This window comes from Triticum aestivum, chromosome 3B, assembly GCF_018294505.1.
Source record: "Triticum aestivum cultivar Chinese Spring chromosome 3B, IWGSC CS RefSeq v2.1, whole genome shotgun sequence".
NCBI lineage: Eukaryota > Viridiplantae > Streptophyta > Magnoliopsida > Poales > Poaceae > Triticum > Triticum aestivum.
In genome coordinates, this window is record NC_057801.1 from 744,401,231 (window position 1) to 744,414,634 (window position 13,404).

General features: G+C 41.8%; 2 long non-coding RNA genes across 2 annotated transcripts; both read left to right on the plus strand.

Moving 5' to 3' along the window:
• Positions 1 to 374: 374 nt before the first annotated feature.
• Positions 375 to 2,784, plus strand: LOC123066293 (uncharacterized). The gene is made up of 5 exons (XR_006431303.1): positions 375 to 605; positions 719 to 753; positions 872 to 937; positions 1,607 to 1,713; positions 1,793 to 2,784. It is a non-coding gene; the product is annotated as an uncharacterized lncRNA (long non-coding RNA).
• Positions 2,785 to 2,866: 82 nt separating this feature from the next.
• On the plus strand, positions 2,867 to 3,828 carry LOC123066294 (uncharacterized). The gene is made up of 2 exons (XR_006431304.1): positions 2,867 to 3,215; positions 3,316 to 3,828. It is a non-coding gene; the product is annotated as an uncharacterized lncRNA (long non-coding RNA).
• The last annotated feature ends 9,576 nt before the right edge of the window (positions 3,829 to 13,404 follow it).

The window sequence follows — 13,404 nt, forward strand, 5'->3', positions numbered from 1 at the left end:
GATCTTAGAAACTTCTCTTTCTTTTACCCCTTGTAATTTCTCTTTCGGACCTTGGGCCTCTACTAATTTAGATACATTAAAACTGAGCACTTTTCCAGCCCTCTCAGGTCATCAACGCTCCCAACCGTCCGATCATAAATTTTGAGCATTTTCGGCCGTTAGATTAGCTGTGAACCGCTTGTTCTCGTATCGTTGGCTAATACAGATCGCTCACATCATGGGCCGCTGCCCCGTTAGCATTTTTGGACGCTCCTGGTTAACTTGGGCCCAATGGGCTGTGGCAGTTTTCCCACGTGAAGCGGATGGACACACAGCCTCGCATAATCCCCACGAACGCTTGCCGTGGCTCCCTTAAAAAATTATCGTGTGGCGGCTCATCCACGACAGTTCCCCAACCTAGCGATGCGGGAGCGACGACAGCGACACTGGAGGTTCGACTGGTCCGACGTACGGCGCCTCGCCGGGCGACTGGACGGGATCCACTAGCCTGCGAAACCGGACGGTGCCATCGCACGAAGAGCCCAACTCGATTCAACTTCTATCGCTATTTGAGACCTTAATTGTCATCAATAGCAGTGGATGGGGCCGCCGCCAATTATTATTGGGTCAGTTACAATTTTACATTCATATTTTTCCTTCCTTCAACTTATGAGCATGTCATGAACACCTATTTAATCGCAATCTTACGCTGGTTCTTCCCAACTATCCCCACTTCTAGAAATCATTCTCCAAGAGCGATGGCTAATATTTTAGGTATGCAATTCGTTCAAATCCTCCCTCCTTTCTGCATCCCCTCTTCCCCCCAGGTCTTCATTGTTTTTCTCTATTCATATTTTGTTGTGCTAAAAAAATGCATGTCTTCATTTTTAAGGATTCGAGGCTGATTCTGCTGGATTAGAAGGTTTAGGCATTATTGTATTCAATGGCTAACAGATAGGTTAGTACCAGTGTTCTTATGCCTCATCCTACTATCTATGTGAATGTACCTCTAATTCCTATTGTATAATGCCAATCAATAATTGTTCTGAATAATGGCACTACCGCGTATCGATCTTGCTCCATGTAGCATTTTATTAGCAAGTGAAAAATGCAGAAAACAAAAACAAATGCATGCAAGTGGTGGTGCGTCGACATCAAACTCTGGATCAAAATCCAAATCAAAACATACAAATGTCTTGCAAGGCGCTGATGCATCGACATCACAATCTGGTTATATTGAAAATATTGTGTCACCCAAATCAAAACACCATGGTCCTCCTTTTCAAAAAATTCCCTACACACAGCAGAGAGCAAGCAAATAAAAACCAACTGGCACGCATTTGGTTCAGGAAACGAGTAAAGGTAGTTAATTCTGGATCATTGTGTGATGCCTCAAGATGTAGTACACTAAACTAATAGTTTTTCCCTTCATAGGTAAAATACTAGCAGTAACAACAAACAAACCGAGGACAAGTACGGGGACAACACTAATGAAAGTGATAAAAATGCTGGACAAATCTCTCCTACACTTGATGCAACATATATAACAAATATTTCTCATTTTGTTATATCCTTGACTAATTTTTTTACTTCATTATCATCGCCATTTTTCTTTGAATTATTAAAGGAACCGATGGAACCATCTTCTGCCAAGGCACAAGAAGCACCATCTTTTGAAATTGCTATCGCGATCAAAAATGATTCGCACAACACTAAGAACAAGCCATAAAAAAGGTCCAGATCAAAACCTGCAACCTAAATTTTACTACATATCAACTTACTATTTATTTACAAACTTCTCTATGGATTACAGGATCGACTCGAACCGAAGCCAACACATCAACTTCCGCAAAGAAGAAGATGCACTTATCATAAAAGTGCTTCGATCAGCTTATTTCAGAAGCAAAGAAAGGAACGACGATCTTCTGCATACTACTGCATGATCAGATGATCAACGATTTTGTCTTCACCAGTTAACATGTCTTTGTACTATGTTTGGCAAAAACTATTCCTCTTTCATGCACTGAATAATGAAACAACTTATGCATTTCCATACATATGGTTATCGTACCTCTAAATATATTTGTTTCCATAACTCTGGTTTCTATTCCTATAGGAAAATGCACTTCTTCGATCTTCTACTATTCTACCAAGAATGTTTAAGATGCACTTCTTCGATCTTCTACTATTCTAGAATGTTTAAATCCCAATGGTATAATATCTCAATTTTATTAGCATAACAAAATGCATCTTTTTAGTTTTCAGTTGATCTTTTAATATGCAAAATAAGGATTCCTACCCTAAATTCAGCAGTCGAAGCAGACCTTTAGTGCCCACCCCTCAAAAAAATGAAGCATGGAGCTACTAATTCCTCTCATGTATCATTGTTTCTCCTCATTTTTCTTCCCTACAAGGCTAACGCCAGCAAATGCAAATGACATTATTCATCGGTTACCAAAAAAACCCAGTTATCAGTTACAGATGTGCGGTGCCAAATGATAACTGAGTGCTTATAAATGCCTGAATATTAGCCTGACCTCTCACACACCCTTCTACTACAAGTATAGAATATTTCCATATAACATGTTAAAGTATTAATCAATTTCTGCCAAAAAGTACCTACGTTCTCAATTCATACAAGAATATCCAATATACTTCCAAATTCGGGGGATAGGTATTAAACAATAAAATTTTGCAGCAAATCAAATACACTATATGATGGTACCTATTCCCAGATATATATAAATTCAGCCAAACCAACACCAAGACAACCGTTCAATCCATGAATATGAGATGAAAAGCAAACATGACCAGTATACTCGATCTTGTGTGTGTGTGTGTGTGTGCGTGTGTGTGTATATATATATATGTATATATATATAGGAAAATGGGTTAGTACTCCTAAGAGTACATACTCCCTCCTTCCTCTGTCATTAATTATCTTTTTTTTCATGAATGTCCTTGATTAGCGACGTGTTCGGTTCACAATTGTCAAACCCGAGGCATGACTATATAAATTAGCAAACACACCGATTTTTCGGGCCCTCTCGCATCTAATCCTTCCCTCGGCTTCACACATCCTGAACTGCAGCAGCCGGCCCCTGGATACACTTCAGCGCGGAACCGCGGCGGCCACCGCTATCACTCCCCGGCGACCGATCCAAATTGCAGCTTCCATTGGCCAACGGATCAGAGAGCGCGAGACCAGCCGGATCCGAGGTTTATTTTAATTAAAGGTCAGTGATTTCTCTTGGACGTTCTGTGCGTGTTGATTCCCTGTTCTAGATCCGTAGCATGTTCCAATCCATTAACCAAAATTGTCTTGCTTTCTTCTAGATCTGAAGAGGAGCGTGCACCCCGTCCAGGATCTGATTGTTTGCTGACTAGTTAATTTTTGTGGATGAGAGAATTTTCTGGTGCTTTGTGGATGTCCTTGCTGGATGGAGGCTGGATGTCTCACGTGGAAGAATTGATTCATGTGGCTTGTGGGGGTGAATGGCGTAGCATCCCATCGTCGATCTTCAGCACACTCTGTTGATCCTACCGCTAGCGGCGCCCAGTCAGCCGTAAACAGATCAACATATTTCTTTAATTATTTTTGTTAGTGGACATATGATCAAATGGATTCACAAATAGTGATTTCAGCTGCTATTTCTTCTTTGGGAAAGTAGTATATACCCAACAAAAAGGAACAGTACCTCTAGTTTCTAGTTTAATCACTATGTTGAAACCTTTGGTTGAAGGATCAAGAACGGCACCTTGCTGCCATCTTCTTTATATGTTCAGTATTGTCTCAATATGAAATTGCTGCTAGAATTTTCTATTTTGGAAAGGAACATACATGTCCCACTTCAACAAGTGCTGTATTTTTCTGCGGAGACATACGACCACATTACAAAATGTATTACACATGTTGTTTCATCTAACTTTTCACATACTCTTTTATTGTATACTTTCATCTAACTTTTCTTATAACTCATTGCAGAGACTAGACTCTCACATAAGACCAGCATATACCCATGTAAAAGAACTAGGAGTATATTCTCCGTCACTAAAGAACAAGTATATACTCCCCTACAAAAAAAAGTTGTATATATTACTCCCTAAGTAAAAAACAAGTATATACCCCCCCCCCCCCCCTACAAAAAAGAAGTATATACTTACATACAAAAGGTGGCATGTACTCACATGCAAAAGGTGTTATGTACTTCCTTCACAACAAGCAATATATACTTCTACTGTCATACTTGTACATAACTCTTTGGTGACATTCATATTTCTGTGAATGAAAAGTATACGAAAAATAGTAGTATATACCTTTTTGAATAAATAAGTATATATTTCTGGAAAAAAGACATCATCACATTTCCCATCAATGGAAAATAAATTATAGGAGGTCCTGCTGAAGTATATACCACTTTTCTTATCGGGATATATACTTAATTTTTAAAATAGTACATACTGCTTTCGTAACAAGGAAAGCATATACTGCTTTATAAATATAATGACGTATACTGTACTATTTTTTTGCGAATGAAGTATAATGCACTTACTGCTCTCGAAGGTGCATACTGCCTTTTTTACAAGGAGTACTCATTTTTTTAAACAGGGAGAGCATGTAAAGTTCAACTATCGTCCAATAAAGCAAGGACTATATACGTCTCATCATCCAAGGCAGTATATACGCATTGTTGAGTTGGTTAGATAGTTGAGAATTCGAATATTTAATTAATAGAGCCACCGTGCATGCAACATGGCCATGCACCAGATCGCTCGTTTTTATAGGAGGTTGTTTGATAGCCACGGTCCTCATGCAGGGTTATCCACAAATCCAATAACCGATTAGACATGGGAGTACGTACTCTTGGGAGTATATATATATATATAAGTTTTAACGTACTTCTGAATCAGAATGGGAACCCGATTCTAATTTATTACATGACTATTTTTTAGACAATATTACATCACTATTAAATGATAAACATTAAAGCAACGTGACACAAGGGCCAGTCCAAGACCATTCTTTCAGATTAAACATTGAAAAAGCGTGACACAAGGTCCAGTCCAAGACCATACTTTCAAATAAATTCAAAAGGGCAAGCTCAAGAACGAACTAATAGCTTATTTAATCCTCCTGTCGTTTCATGTAATACCTTTGGCTTTCAATATTCGATAAAAGGACGGTTCAAAAAAATCAATAAAGGAAGGATCAGCTCAACTTAAAACAAAATTTGAATCTAAAATTACAATACAAAATTATGGAATCGCGTGTTTCTGTATAATCGTATCAATGCCTAACATTGAATTGCTTAAATCGACGGGTGCAGCAACGCGCGCCGGCATGGTCTAGTGTACTAGCTCACAGCCAAGCTAGGTACGGTGTTTCTCTCCCTTTTGGGAGGTATTTGTGGTTGGGCATTCCACATGACCCGATTCGTAATTCCTGCAAACATTTTAGCTAACAATAATGGCCTGGCAACATTTCTAAAAAAGAACTATCCGTAGGAGAGCTCATCGCACTTTTATATGGGAATGGGCTGGACAGTTAGGAGGACTATACTTTTTCCTGTTTGTATGTTTTCCCTTTTTGTTTTTTCTTTATCTTTTCATTTTATGCCTTTTCCAAATCCATAAACTTTCTTAAAATCGTGATTTTTTGGAAAATCCTAAAAAAAATATACCAATCATTATTCTTTTGAAAATAACAAACAATTTTTAGTTTCATATTTAATTTTGAAAACCAAGAACAATTTTTAAATTTATGATCTTTTTCCAAATACGCAAAGATTTGTTAAATTGATGAACATAATATAAACTCATGAACATTTCTAAATTTACGAATTCAAAAAATCAAGCTTTTTATAAAATTTGTCAACATTGTTTATCTAGTGAACAATTTTGGAATCCGTGGAATTTTTAAAATTTCATGATCATTTTTAAACTTGTAACATATTTTGAATTTCATAAACATTTTGGAACTCCAAACTTTTTTGAAACTAATGAAAATATTTTGAATACATGAATATTTTTTGAAATTCATTAAAATTATTTTATCTATGATATTTTAGTTCTTGGATTTTTATGAAATTGCGAATAATTTTTCTAATTCGAATACATTCTATGAAATAAGGAGAATTTTTTCAAAATCTTTAACATTTTTTCAAAACCAATTTTGCTTGATATCCCGAATATTCTTTAATGAAGTTTAGAAGGGGAAAAAGAAAGGGCACCCAACCCGCACATGGGCTGGTCCAAAATCGCACATGTGGCGAGCGGGGGACTGCGCGTTTGGGCGTCTCACGTCGCCCCATTCGCAAAATAGGAGGTCCCGTCTAGCTTGACGCTACATACACACATGTCTTACCTTTCAAGCTTGCAACATTCGGCCGGGCTTAGCGCGCAACTAAATGCGCATGTCTCATAGAAACCAGCGAGCAATTAAACGCATGTCCCATAGAAACACACACGTGCTTTTTCCGCCATGTTTTCCACATTTTTTTTTTGCTTTTTATATTTCTACTTTTGTTTATATTTCCAAAATATTGTAAAATATATGTATTTAAAAATTGTTAGTGCATTACAGACAAATGTAGGTGGTATTCTTAGAAATTGCTTATATAATCTAAAACAAAAAAATGATCATGTAACATAAAAATTATTCGGTATAAAATTTTCCATAAGAAATTAAAAATATGTTTACGTGTTTCAAAAAATATAATTGTGACAGTTTGAACAGAATGAAAATAAAATATAAGAGATGTTCACAAGGAGTTTTTGAAAAGAATGTTTAACATGTATCCAGAAAAATGTGCAAAACTTGTGTTTGAAAATTGTAAGTGTATAAAAAAATGTCATATATGTCTACAGAAAAATTACAATTTGCATGAAAAATGTAGACATCATATATTTGAAAAGGCTGATCATGTATTTGAAAAATTATAATTTTGTATAAAAATTCTCGTTGTATATGAAAAATTAGGCATGAATTGGGAAAAATAAAAATAAAAATGAAGAAACATGGAGAAAACCAAAGAATAAACATCGGAAAAAAGAAGGAAAAGAAAGAGAAAAGGAGAAAAAAATAAAAATAAAGTAACCACTTGAAAAAAAATGCAAAACATTGAGAAGTCTGTTAATCCCCCACCACTCCCCCAAATAACAATCTCGTTCACGGCTAGAGTGTTGGGAAGGCCGAATAACAACGCGCTATAGGCGAGGCGTATTAGCAATTAGTACGGACGATACACAGCTCTGGCGGAGCTCCTCACAAATTAGCTCTCACGTGAAGACTCTCACAGGCCACTACCCATCAATAAATTTCCTTTGGCTGAGTCATATTTCTCGCGCTCGACTGATCAGCCTGCTGACATTGGTTCTGAAAAAAAAACACAAACGGTTCGAGGAAAAAATGACTTCCAGCTTTTATGGATATAGTTGTATGCTCAAAAAATGTCTGTGGGTTTAAAAATAACTTCATTAATTTGAAAAAATATGAAAATTTTCATAACTTCACAAATTTTAAAATTTCATAAATTTGAGAAACGAAAATTAATTCGGAAAATATTTGCAAAGTCAGCAAAGGTTCACGGATTCGTAAAACTATTCAACATTTTACAAAAACATTCATGTATTTTGATAATATTCATGATTTCAAAAAAATCAGACTTTTGAATATATGTGAAATTGTAAAGTTGATGGAGATGAAAAGAATAGTGCAATTAATATATGTTTCATGTTTTCAATGAAAAAGGGAAAACAAAAAAAGAGATAGAAAAAAGAACCAGGAAAAAGGAAAAAAGAGTAGCAACGACGAAACTGAACCTGAAACTTCCCAAAACCGGCCAGAGGAGCTTCCCCAAACCGGGATCATGGCCAGCTAGCGAAGCGAGAGAGACATGCATATATTGGTTGGCCTAGACAGAATAGCGGTTTCTCCAAGTCTCCCGTCTGGTTTCTCTTAGTTTTCTTCTCCTTCTGTTTTTTTTCTGGGTTTACTTGTTTTTTCTATTATTTTGTTCATTTTTTAAATTCAGAAATTTTTTACAATTCATTAATATTCTTCAAATCAAGAAGTAAATTAATGAACAATATAAAATTTTGCAAGCGTTTTTAATATTAACTAGTAAATATGCCCGTGCGTTGCACCGGGAGAAAGAACTTAACATGTCATTCATCATGTTAGAAGCTACCGGGTCGAGCAAAGTAGGATTTTTAGGGAGGGAAGCGCAAGACGTATATGATTAACCTAAGGCTGCGAAACATGTAATCAATGGACCCTGTGCCATGTGAAGATGTATCATACGAAGGGCAACCACATTTCCTCATACAAAAACAATAAATCCACGTCGGCTCGTTGATAAAGCCGTACAGGGAGCCGACGAGAAAAATAGAGGGGGCCAAGATGTCGTCGACCTGCTCAACACGAGCCGCCGTCCTACTACACATGTGCAGATCCAATGCCAATCATTGTCATCCGCAACCGTACATTTTCACTCTTATGCGCGTCGTTCCAAAGAAAGAGACCGAGAAAGAGAGGAAAGGGTACAACCCCCTCAAAAACGTATAAAAGAGCATAAGAGTTTCCTACACTCCTACATCCATCCCTCGTCAGAATTTCCTATTTGCTTGCATCGGCAGCAGTCAGTGAATGATAGGTGTTGTCTATGTTGAGTTGCGTTGTTGTGTCTATCACACCACACACAGCCGCTACCAAGCACGTTGTTGGCACCAGTCATCGCGATGCAACCACACATGCTGCCATGACCGAACAACCGACAACCGAGCACACGCGCTGCCTTAGATCGAGCCTGAATGTAGTCGGTGCTAGGACACATAGCATCCAGCCAAGGTTTTGTGTTTCATTTGTAAATTTGCCGCCCTTGAATGAAATGGGTGAACTTTGAAATTTTGGATTTTTTTTAGAAATCTCGGACAAAAAGGACAATCCAAAATTTAATTTATTTGGACGAAACATGAACAAAAAATGATTGAAATTGCACAATTTTTTTGAATCCTCCAGCAATGGAATAAAGCAGAGACAAACTGAACAACACCGATCCCTTGATTGATATACACCCATGAATAGCTAAGAACAATTCGATTTAGCGGACTACCATAAATCCCATAATTCAATCAGCAAGATTACCATAGTACTTAGTACTCATCTTTGTATGATTAGTACTGCATCAATCATGCTGCCAAGCACACGCATCTGCACCGGTCCCTTTCGAGTCACCCGGCACGTCTGAATCCAGCAGCTTTCAGTCGGTACAGTTAATTAAAAAAAGCAACATGCACCGCCCACTGCGTATCCCTTATCCACAACAACACATCGCCATTCCCCATCACAGACACTCCGCCTCCATCTTCCTCCTCGTCCTACCTCACCCACCCAACGCCGCTCATCCTCCTCTTCTCCATCCATCTCACCACCCAAGCGTTGCTCACCTCTTCGTGCTGCCTCCCTGTCTCCTCCACCCGCACCTAGAGTGGAGCTCCTCTCTGCCACGAGCCACCCCAGCTGCCGCCGCCCCTCTCCTCCTCTCTCTCAGCTTTTTCCTTATCCTCTCGAGGGAAGGGAGTCGCCAAAGAACAACCCGCAGCAGTCCGGCTACCTTGGAGATCGCCCCGCCGCCGGGCCGGCCACCTCTTCGTCGGCCTCGTGCTCCTCCGCGTCGATCCGAACAACCAGGCAGCACCCCCGCTGCCTTGGAGCTCTGACCGCCTCCGGCTGGCCACCTCTCGGTCGGCCTCGTGCTCCTCCGCCTCGATCTGTCCGCCCCGTCGCCGGATCCACGCCGGAGCAGCCGGATCTGCCGCCCCGTGCATGTCCTGCCGTCGGGAGGAGGACGCTCGAGAGGAGCGCCCATTCGTCCGGGACATGGGCCACGCAGCTTGCTCCACCCCTGCCCCCTGCCGCAGGTCTTCAAACAACCTCGCTCTCTTTCTATCAACTCTCTCATCCTCCATGCTGTAGACAACTCAAATCCATGTCGGGCACTCCATTGCTTGGCGGCGGACAGGTCACAATCCGGCAGCGAGCTCGCGGAGGCATGGAGGTCCGACGGCCATGGCTTCCTGCGAAGGAGAGAGAGGGAGGTGACAGAAAGAACCGGAGTGAGGGGAGGGAACAAGAAGAGGAGTACGGCGGCGCTGCTCCGGTGGCCGGCCGGCGCGGGGCAGCGGGGAGGCACAAGCGTGAGGCCGCGCGTTGAGGCGCTGCGTGAGGTCGGCTGCGGTGGCACTGGACGCCGGCGTGAGGAGCAGGCCGAGGTGCTTGGGACCTGCTGGTCCGGATCGAGCGAGGGGGCTCGGGGAGGAGCAGAGCACGGGGCGGCAGCGTACGGGCCAGATCGGGAGGCAGTTTTTTTTCTTTTCTCTCGCTCATATCGGTTCGGTTGACTTAAGTTGAGGACTGCGGGTTGAATACATATAAATGAGAAGGACGTTTTTGTAAGATTGATGACGACGTACGACAGAAACCCAATTCTCTTTATTATTTATATATATATATATATATATATATATATATATATATATATATATATATAGAGAGAGAGAGAGAGAGAGAGAGATAGAGAGGTAGAGATGAACCCTTTTGAAATTTAGGAAATTGTGTCTACTTTCAGAACATATTTTAAATATGTGAAAGTTTTTCAAATTTATGAATAAATTAATTTTTGTTAACATTTCTAATTTCCCATTTTTTAAAAAAACTATTAGAAAATTGATTGGCAATGATTTTAAACGAGCAGTAACTGTTTTTTAGACAAACAAGGAAAACAATAGATGTGCATGCATCGAGCATAAAGCCGCCACATGAGTAAGCGGTCAACCAGGGTGGCCCAACTGAGCATGCACACCATCGCTGGTGCACAAATCAACCCCTTAAGCGTTGTAGACCATTGTGTTTAACAAAAGAGACGAGCCAAAGCAGAATCCGCAAGTTAAGTTTCGGGGAAAGAAATATCATCTAGAAGTATGTTATCAGGTTTTTGGTCCAAATGGCGAATTGGTTAATTGAACCCTTCATGAAACTATTGTAAACCCCCGCATGTCCCATTGTCAATTTTGAAGTGGTGAGTGCATGTGCAATGTGCCTATAGAAGGCCACCAAATTCCACTGGAATTTGAGACAATGACTATAAATTAAATGGAAATACATGTAGACGCAGTTTTTCTTCACATGCCAAACTTTATAGCATGTGGAAATACATGTAACGGTACAATTGTTGCAATGCTCAAGCCTCAATAGGTTCTCAAACTCACGTCGGAATTGCCCGTCGTTAGTTTCTAGCGTGTTATGAAGTAACTTCACTGCAATCTCTTCACCATTGCCAAGTGTACCCAATCCAAGGTAAAGCAAATTGTTGGTGTCCCGTTAGGGCTAGATGCACTTTAATTTTGTTGATTGAATTATTTTGGTACTAATAAGAAGACGTGGGAATTTAAGATTTCCACTTTGTAAATAAGAAGGTACGCAGTTCCAAGTAACAGACTGTTATTTTTGGATCGATGCGGCTTTATAAAGTCCAAAGGGCCATGTTACAATGTTTGTGCGTATGTTTTTGCACTCATCTAAGACATCTAGTAATATTTTTAAACTGAGGGAGCACTTTCTTAGTGCATGACCCTGACAAGCAATGATTAGGCGAGTGTGATAGAAGAAACGTACCCACAGCCACTAAGCTACGTCTTTTTCTTTCTTATAATAAAAAGCATATGGTATCTGGCGTAAATGCATAATCTTTGTTTTGCTCCGCTAGCTTTGCTCCAGAACCAACAAATTGTATATTGAGCCGGCCGCGCATTTGGAAGTGTGTTGCGTGACGGTGTCCCAACACCGAGGCAAGATTTGCCATGATTGGTCGATGATTCTCTAAGCTAGCACCGACAACGTATGTACGCGGCAAGCCGGCAACTCAGATTCACTCCAGCTCGACCTGTTGTCCGGAGAACCTGCTCTACGTTGCACCTACGTTCCGCTAGCTGCATCTAAGCTGCTACCACAAGCAGTGGTTTTGGAAACCACGTTCAGCAGACAGCCGGAGTCGTCTGGCCAGAGTACAGCGTGCATGCATACATATACAGATTGCATGGCAGCTTAAGCTCAATAATGGTCAGATGTAGAGCGAAAGCTTAAGTTGCGGTGGCTGTTCCAACTGTTGACGACCGTACTAGGCATATACGTGCTATATGTAGCTTTCATTCCATTTTAAAAAAACTGAGTACCAATTCATCACTTACATTAGTCAATACACCTGTGTAAGGGCACCTCCAACATGGCGACGCAATTCGTTTGCTCGTGTCTGTTTTGGTCCGCGTGGATAGAAACCACGACCCAACGTTGTAGTTTCGTGTAGGTGTGGACGCAAATCCGTCTTAAATTTGGACCGGGTTTGCGTCCACCAAGACAGGAAACGGACGCGTCATGCGTTTGCTCGGTGTTTTCCTGGGCCCACACGACAGCCACCCAACGACCACGAGCTAGTCCTTTTGAACGGCACGCTGCAGAGGGTGGGCACTTTTCTTCCCCACTTTGCCCCCTTACCCCTCCTGACGCCCGACAGTCAAACCCTAGGCCGCCGCCACCCATCGCCGATGCAAATGTCGTGGAAGTGGATCCCTGGGATGCATGACCACGAGGCCGGCTCCTCGATGGGGCGGCGCCGTGTGGCCTTGGTCATTGAGACGCCGCCGGGGGCTGCATCGCACATGCGCGAGCGCACGTACGTCCCCATCACGCAGTTTCGACATTATTGGGAGCAGGCCATCCATGTGCCATGGCTGGACGTACACCTGCCAAACGGCCGGCATTTGAATCCAGAAAGGGTTACAGTGCCGGTCGTTCTGGCCTCCGGTCACGCGCGGGCGGAGGAGATCCGTCGTCGTCAGGATCTACTGCCCACCAAGTTCGTCCACGACCGGCCATTTACCAAGGACTCCCCTACTAAGACATGTGGTTCTACAACGAGCACGACCAGCGCCGCCGCAACATGTGCTCCTGCGCCGCCGCTCGTGAGGTAGTCGAGCTCGTGATGTGGCCTAATCTATTAGTGGCGCTCTTTAACTCAGCGGAGCAAGCCCCCGCGCTACCGCCGGTGCCCGGGGCGTGGCCACTGCAAAGGCTAGTGGGGCAGTCATGGATGTGGACCTCCACGATCCGGTGCACGCCCAAGCCGAAGGAGGAGCGCCAAGAGGAGCAGCAAAACGCGCCAGCTACGCCACCACGCGCACCGGCGGGCGTAGCCACACCAGGAGCGTGCCCATGTCCATGGGCACCTCCTGTGTACATCAACCTCGTCGAGGACAAGGACAAAGACGACGAGCATTAGATCTTGGTTTTTTAGTTATTATGTTTTTAGTTTAATTAATGCAACGGACATACTTTGGGATGGCGCGTTGGGCGCACTGGCAGGCCTGAGG